The sequence below is a fragment of the Scyliorhinus torazame genome, chromosome 6 (assembly GCF_047496885.1).
Source record: "Scyliorhinus torazame isolate Kashiwa2021f chromosome 6, sScyTor2.1, whole genome shotgun sequence".
NCBI lineage: Eukaryota > Metazoa > Chordata > Chondrichthyes > Carcharhiniformes > Scyliorhinidae > Scyliorhinus > Scyliorhinus torazame.
Window position 1 is genome coordinate 40,039,953 of NC_092712.1, and position 8,132 is coordinate 40,048,084.

The window sequence follows — 8,132 nt, forward strand, 5'->3', positions numbered from 1 at the left end:
TAGGTCCATTGACCTTGGGCGGAGATTTCCGGTCGCTGGGTGGGCGTGGCCAGAGAATCCCGCCCTATATCTGTAGGTAAAGAAAGCAGTTGAGGATTCGTACATCTGTAGAAATGGATTAGCAAACATTCGCTCAAAGTGAGTAATAAGTCAACAACTTATATGACAACAACTTATAGTTATTTAGTGCCTTTAATGTACTAAAATGTCCGAAGGCACAACACAGGAGCATTATAAAATAGGGTATAACACCCAGCCACAAAAAGAAATATTGAGGCAAATGACCAAAAGCTTGGTCGAAATGATAGGTTTTTAGGTGTGTTTAATGAAATGAAAATCACTTATTGTCACAAGTAGGCTTCAAATGAAGTTACTGTGAAAAGCCCCTAGTCACCACATTCCTGTGCCTGTTCAGGGAGGCTGGTACGGGAATCGAACCGTGCTGCTGGCCTTCCTTGGTCTGCTTTCAAAGCCAGCGATTTAGCCTTGTGCTTAACCAGCCCCTTAATGGGGGGAAAGGAAGGCATAGAAGCAGAGGGTTGTAGGGAGGGAGCTCCAGAACTTGGGGTCCAAGCAACTGGAGGCACAGCAGACAATGGTGGATTACAATTGGGAATGGACAAAAGGCCAGAACTGTAAGAGTGCATATATCTTGGAGGGTTGTGGGGTTGGAGGAGGTCCCAGAGATGGGGAGAGGCGAGGCCATGGAGGGATTTGAAAAGAGGGATGAGAATTTTAAAATCAACACATTGCTTGACCGGGAGTCAATGTAGGTCAGTGAGCACAGGGTAGAGGAACCAGGTGTGACTTGATACAGTAAAAGTCACTTTCTTTACAGAGAGAATTGCGAATGAGGCACATTGATGCTCACAGGCAGAAACCCCCAAACTGTGTTTTATTTCTCATGGTGACACATCTGGGATTGTCTCTTCATTCAACTCACCCAGCTCCCTTCTCACGATGACTACGCAGCCATGTACTGTTACAAGAGTTTACCAACAACAGCCTGCAGCAGAACTTCAACAAACGTAAACCCAGCTTATTACTCACTTTGAGCGAATGTTTGCTAATCCATTTCTACAGATGTACGAATCCTCAGATCAGCAATTAACACAGACCAATAGTCCATTAGCGGTTTCAACTGAAAAGGAATGACCAACTCAAGTTTACTTTATGATTTAAAAAGCAACATAGCTCTTTTTAAGTAGTGGCGTGACAAAAGAATGTATTCTTCAGCTTCATTCTTCAAAGTCCTGCAGCACAACAATCGCCTTTTGCTAGTCTGATAGATCGCTGCACCCCCCCCCCCCCCTCCTCCCCGAAACACAAATATTACCCGTGCTCCACATCTACCCAACTTCATGTTTGAGAACGAGGGGTTCTCTGATCCGCCATTGTGTTTCTCGGCAGCGTGCCATTTGCTGGCGAAGGGATTCTATCTTACCACTGCTTGTCAATGAGAATTCCCATTATAACCACCCCATACTGCCTGGAAACCCTTTGGGGGTGTACGCCGCCGATGGGATAATTGAATCACAACGACCAGAGAATTCTGGCAGAGTATTTTGATTGCATAGTGATGTTGTCCTGACAATAATCTTTCAAGTCATTTACCAGTGCACAATTGTTGATTCGCAGTCAATGGCATATTGGAAATTGTGTCCATTCAGAGCACTGACACCACTGACCTCACCAAGGTCACCCATTTCCTTCACCGCAGTTCCAACCTTATCTGCGTTGAGGTTCCTCACCACAAAAATGTCCATTATGCTCAGGCCATGAATGATAACATGTCCAATGTTGCAATAAAACTATGTTAGAATATGATTCCTGTAAAGTATACACTACTTATGATGGTAAATGCTATCAATCAGCAGTAAATTAAATCTAGAATAATGGATGCTTGGGAGTGATTGCAAAGCTATAATCTAATCAAAGTAGTGCGATGATCTCATAAACCAATAAAGCAACACTCAAGTGATTAATAATTGTCCAAATGTCCGGATGATTTTACAACTGTCAACTAACTTTCTGGTCATCCGTTATTCTGATTTCTCTGAGCATTGCGAATGGGCAGTCCAGGTTTATGGCGAAGTGGGGTTGGAGGACATGGAATAATTGAACCGGGGCACAGAGAGGGAACCTAATCTCCATTTGAAGTTAATTTACTCTGTGTTTTTACAGAATACTTATATTTTACATTATCATTTATAGTTAAATAGCAACCTGCACAGCAATTTGGGAATCAGCAAATTGGAATACATGAGAAGAGAGTATAGAACTGGAAGACGCACAACTCATGTACTATGGTGTCACCGCTGATGGGAGATTATACGAACTTGGTGATAATTTATAGACGAAGCTTCCGATGTAAGGCTGTATAATGGCAAAAGCTGGCATTACCATTTTCTGGTTCGCAACTGTGTACAAGCATAAGATTTGTAAACCAATATAGATATTAACTGGAATTCTCTGGCCATTGCAATTCACTTTTCCGGCTGGCAGCGCAACCCCACCCATGGGTTTTCCGGTAGTTATGGGATGGCTTCAATGGGAAATACCATCGACAAGCGATGGGAAGACAGAATCCCATCGCCAGCGAATGGCGCCCCACCGAGAAATACGGAGCTGAGGAAGCGGAGAATTCAGCCCATTGTTCTCTCAATAAAAATTCAAGATAAGCAATAAGTGCAGGCCTTGCCACTGTGAAGGAGTCTGTGGTTTCAAGGACATAAGACGTAGGAGCAGAAGCAGGCCATTCAGCCCATCAAGTTTGCTCCACCATTCAATGAGATTCCGACTGATCTCATCTCATCCTCAACTCCACTTTCCCGCCTTATCCCCATAACCCTTGATTCCCTAACTGATTAAAAATCTGTCCATCTCAGCCTCGAACATGCTTAATGAGGCAGCCTCTGCAGCCCCCTGCGGTAAAGAATTCCACAGATTCACTACCCTCAAAGTTGCACTTTTTCAAGGTGCATCCTCATTGAAAAGGAAACTGAAAAAGGGAAATTAAGAAAATAAATTGACCCTCCCAGTTTCTATGGAAACTATGACTGAAACTGAGATTGGAAACCAAAACGTCCGGGAGACTGTAATCGGTTGTAACATATAAAATGGCAGAGAGCCATCCCAGCGCAGTAGCAGATGATCATTCCATTGGTGCAGTATAGGCAGGCTGAAGACAACAGAGGCTAGATTCAGAAGCTGAAAGTAAACAGATATAGTTGCTGCAGATGGAAGATACCATTGGTGTATCTGCATGATCCAGACGGTTGTAGTAAGGGGGGTTTCTGCAGATATGTGCCATTTTTGGTGAAGGCCATTGACTATGCCTTTGGAACTCAGGTTTAGTTGGGGATCAGGCTAAATCCTAGAAGAACAGGAACTGAGGAAGACAATTTTGAAGGCTTTGTGACTGAGATTAATGACATATACTAAGTGGACTGATGAGCCAAATCCAGAAGAAGTTTTAGTTGTATCTGCCTAATGTGTAATTTATAGTTTATAATCAACAGCAATCTGCCTGTTATTTCATGTTTAATTCATGATGATTCTGGGTTAGAGAATATAGGTGGTTACACAAGATAGTGTTTGCTTTGTTTGACTCTTGTATAGTAAAGGTTCCTCTGTTTTAAGCCATGGAATCCTGTGGCTTAATTATTTCAGTAAATAACTGCAACACTCACATTTCATAAACAAATAAATAAAACTGTATTTAGAGGTTTTTATTTTCCTGTTTTAGCTTGTGCCATCGGTACTTTGTTGGCAAATTCTGAAATGTGATGTTATTTCCTTGTGTCGGAACTCCACCTACCATAAACCCAGTACGTTATTTCCAAACTCTGTCAACTCAATTGCTATCCAGCTCATCATGGTGATACACATTGAAGTCACTCACCCGGAGTATGTTCTTTGAGTCTTCTGGACTTTTGCAAAGTGGTTTCCAATGTGGAGGAAGATGGAATCATCAGTTGAGGGAAGGCAGTGGATGGTACTCAGCAGGAGGTTCCCTTGCCCATGTTTGACCCCTTGCCATGAGAGTTTGTGGTGCTCGGAGTCAACATTGAGGACTCCCAAGGCCATTCTACCTGACTGTAAATTTGTGATAGGTGTGACCAGCCAGTGAAGGGACCTATCCAGTGATTCTGAAGAAGGTATTTTGTGTATTGACCCGTGGCTATGATAATGTGTGCATGATTACATAAGTCTGTTGCTTGACCAGTTGGTGGGGTAGATCTTCCAACATCGACACCAGTCCCCAGGTGCTAGTGAGTTGGAATCTGCAATGGTTCACTAGATTCAATATGTCTTTGTTGCATCCTTATCATATTCAAGTGTAATTTTGATGCAACTGAAAGATTCATCAGGCCACTTCAGTGGTCAGTTAAGAATCAATCACACTGGGGGCAGCACAGTGGTTAGCTCTGCTGCCTGACGGTGCCAAGGACCCCGGTTCAATCCCGACCCTGGGTCACTGTCCGTGTGGAGTTTGCACATTCTCCCTGTGTCTGTGTGGGTCTCACCCCCACAAACCAAGCTGATGTACAGGGTAGGTGAATTGGCAATGCTAAATTGCCCCTTAAAAGAAAAAAAAGAATTAGGTACTCTTATACAAAAAAAGAATCAATCACAATGGATTAGGACTTAAGTCACATAAAGCTCTGAGCAGGAAAGAGCAGCCGGTTTCAGAGGAGACACAAGAAACAGAAGCAGGAGTAGGTCGTACAGCTCCTTGAACTTTCTCCGCCGTTCAGTTAGGGCCTGGCTAATCTTCTATCTCAGTTCCACTTTCTCGTCATAAACCCCCCCATATCCTTTGATTGCCTTATTGTCCAGAAATCTATTAATCCCTGTCTTGGATACACTGACTATTAAACACCCACTGCTCCCTGGGATAAGAAATTCCAAAGATCCACAACCTTCTGAGTGAAGACATTTCTCCTCATCTCTGTCCTCAATGGCTGACCCATTATCCTGAGCATGGTAAAGTAAGCTCGTCTGGGAAGAGTCAATGTTGGCTGGAAAAAGAGAGTGGATGGTTTTGGGGGTAATTGCTCAATAAACTTGCATCTACCACCATAACATATCTCTCCAAAAGTATTCTACATTCCCCCAGTAACAGGATCCAGTCACTTCCAAAATGATTCCAAGGATTTTGCCTCCAATGCCCAACCAAAGGTTTCTGTTTTGTTCACTATCTTTACATGCACACAAGGCCTGACTCAGTCAGTGCATCTCAGCATTAAAGAGCTGGAGTTCTCTAATATTTCCTTATTACTCTGATATTGGTCACTGGGGAATGGCTTCTGATGTCAGAGCCTGAAGAATCTTTTGTGCACGGTATCACCTATTGTAAATGTAGATCGGCCAATTTGAACTTGATGGGCGCCACGGTGGCACTGTGGTTAGCACTGCTGCCTCACACCGCCAGGGACCAGGTTCGATTCCGGCCTTGGACAACTGTCTATGTGGACTATGCACATTCTCCCAGTGTCTGCGAGGGTTTCCTCCGGGTGCTCCAATTTCCTCCCACAGTCCAAAGATGTGCGGGTTAGGTGGATTGGCCATGCTAAAAACTGCCCCATGAGTGTCCAGGAATGTGCAGGTTAGGTTACAGGGATAGGGCAGGGTGGGCGGATCAGTGGACGTGGGTGGGATGCTCTTTCGGAGGGTTGGTGCAGACTCAATGGGCCAAATAGCCTCCTTCTGCACTGGAGGGATTTTATGACATATCGTCAGGTTCAAACTCAGATCTGGGGTGTAGGGGGTGATGTTTACTTGCCGAATGATTGTAAAGCAATGAGACAAATAATGTTTAATGAAGAAAAACTCCCAGACTTCTATTTTACAGGCCACATTTTAGTTCATGCTTTGCACATTAAATGTTTCTGGACAGCCCGTTAAAGCTCAGACGATCAACTCCAAACCCAAGTGGAAAGAAATTCTAAACGCTTGGGCCAAAATCCACAGCGGCCCTGCCCACCTATTAATGGCATTCCCTTTGTTGCATTGCAAGGTGGATGTGCATGCGTGTGTGAAGATGGTGGTGTAGTGATAATAATAATCATCTTTATTCGCGTCACAAGTAGGCTTACATTAACACTGCAATGAGGTTACTGTGGGAATCCCCAAGTTGCCACAATCCGATGCCTGTTTGGGTACACAGAGGGAGAATTCAGAATGTCCAATTCACCTAACAAGCACGTCTTTCAGGATCTGAGCAATATTCTGCTTGCTTTTTCTCCATACTCATTGTGGTAATACCAGGTATTGCGGTACCAGAGAGAGGAATGATCATTGGCTAGACCGCGGGGTCTACCATTGGGCAATGTACATAGCCCCGCCCTGAGAGGCGGGGTATAAGAACCAATGCCGTCCCAGCAGCCTTCACTTCTGTAACTTCGCTGCTGGGTACAGTTCTATCTGATTAAAGCTGAATCGATATGACTTCACGTGGACTCAAGCGTATTGATTGCGTATCAATTTATTCCGTTTTTCTTCCATTATTTGTTTCAGGATGGTGAGAGCTGCGTTCTTTGCCTCTTCTAATGTCATTGACTTACGATAAACCTCCTGGAGAGAGCTCTGGGCACCTTCAGAAGCAGAACCAATCGCTCTTGCATCACACTGTACAAAGGTCCCAGATGGATCCATATGATACATCTGTGGTCCTTTTTCAAAAATTTCTCCAAACAGCAAAGCCACACCAAATGGTCAGCTCATTGCACCAGGATCTGCATCTTCTTCGCCAAACTGCAAGGCCAGGTTAGAAACTGCCTGCGTCACACTCTCCACGGTCATATTTCCATTATAGGTAAACCAATGATTCGGCGTTTCAACCCTTGCTTTGTCAATCAAAGTTTTGGCATCAGCTATTAACCCACTCATTGCACAACCTATGTGGGCATCAATTTCAACAATGTTCTCAATGTTATTGGGTTCCATCAGGGGTGAAGTGATTCTGTTTTCAACTGCAAGAACAACACCTTCTGTAGTCTGGATTCCGATTGCTGTGGAGCCCAACTTAATGGCCTCGATGGCATATTCGACTTGGAACAATCGGCCTTCTGGAGAGAATGTATTGACACCCCGGTCAAACTTGGAGCGAATGATGAACATGGCGGGTGTGGTTATGGACAGCGGGAGCGGGTTTCTGCTGACCGGACTGAGCGGCGGCTCGGGCCCCGGACTCCACGTGCGATCCATGGCCGGCGCCATCTTGGATGGGGCCTCAAGCCCCCAGTACGGCTGGCTACGCGCTGCCGGATCAAAACCCCTTGCTACAGCTGGCCTCCGCCATGCTGGAGCAGCGTGTGCCGCCAGTTTGCTCCTCCCCGCCGCCATCTTCGGAGTCCCCGGACTCCACGTGCGATCCATGGCCGGCGCCATCTTGGATGGGGCCTCAAGCCCCCAGCGCGACTGGCTACGCGCTACCCGGCCAAAACCCTTTGTTGCAGCTGGCCTCCGCCTCGCGGGAGCAGAGTGCACCGCCATTTTGTCCCTCCCCGCCGCCATTTTGTTCCTCCCCGCTGCCATCTTCGGAGTCCCCGGACTCCATGTGCGATCCATGGACAGCGCCATCTTGGATGGGGCCTCAAGCTCCCAAAACGGCTGACGATGCGCTGCCCGATCTTCACTCCTTGCTGCAGCTGGCCTCCATTACCCTGGACCACAGTCGGCCCCGAACGCTAGCAAAGGCCACCACGACGATTGGCATCAACGGCCACGTGACGTCATGCCTCATCAACTCCGGGAGCACGGAGAGCTTCGTCCACCCCGACACGGAAGTCCTCCTCAGGGACCTCGCTCCCAACCTGGCTAGCACCACCCGGAACCGTCCTGCTGCGGAAACATGCGAGAGCGCACAAGTCGGACTCGCTGGTCGAAAGGGTCCACCTGCTGCATGCCAACCCCCAGTACGCCTACGTAGCGTTCCCCGACGGACACCAAGATACGGTCTCCCTCCGGGACCTGGCGCCTGCCGGAGCCCACGCGTGCCCGAGCCACTGCCCCCCCCACCGTACCTGACCGGAGGGTCAGTACTGCCGCCAGAACCCCGACCCAGAGCCGAGCAGGCACCGACGCCCCCTACAGGCACCCCTTCCTTCTGCCCATTTTTCGACCTT

The 8,132-nt window shown here is 46.8% G+C and overlaps 1 pseudogene; it reads right to left on the reverse strand.

The window, feature by feature from the left end:
* Positions 1–6,465: 6,465 nt before the first annotated feature.
* Positions 6,466–7,164, reverse strand: LOC140425679 (proteasome subunit alpha type-5 pseudogene; annotated as a pseudogene).
* Between the last annotated feature and the right edge of the window lie 968 nt (positions 7,165–8,132).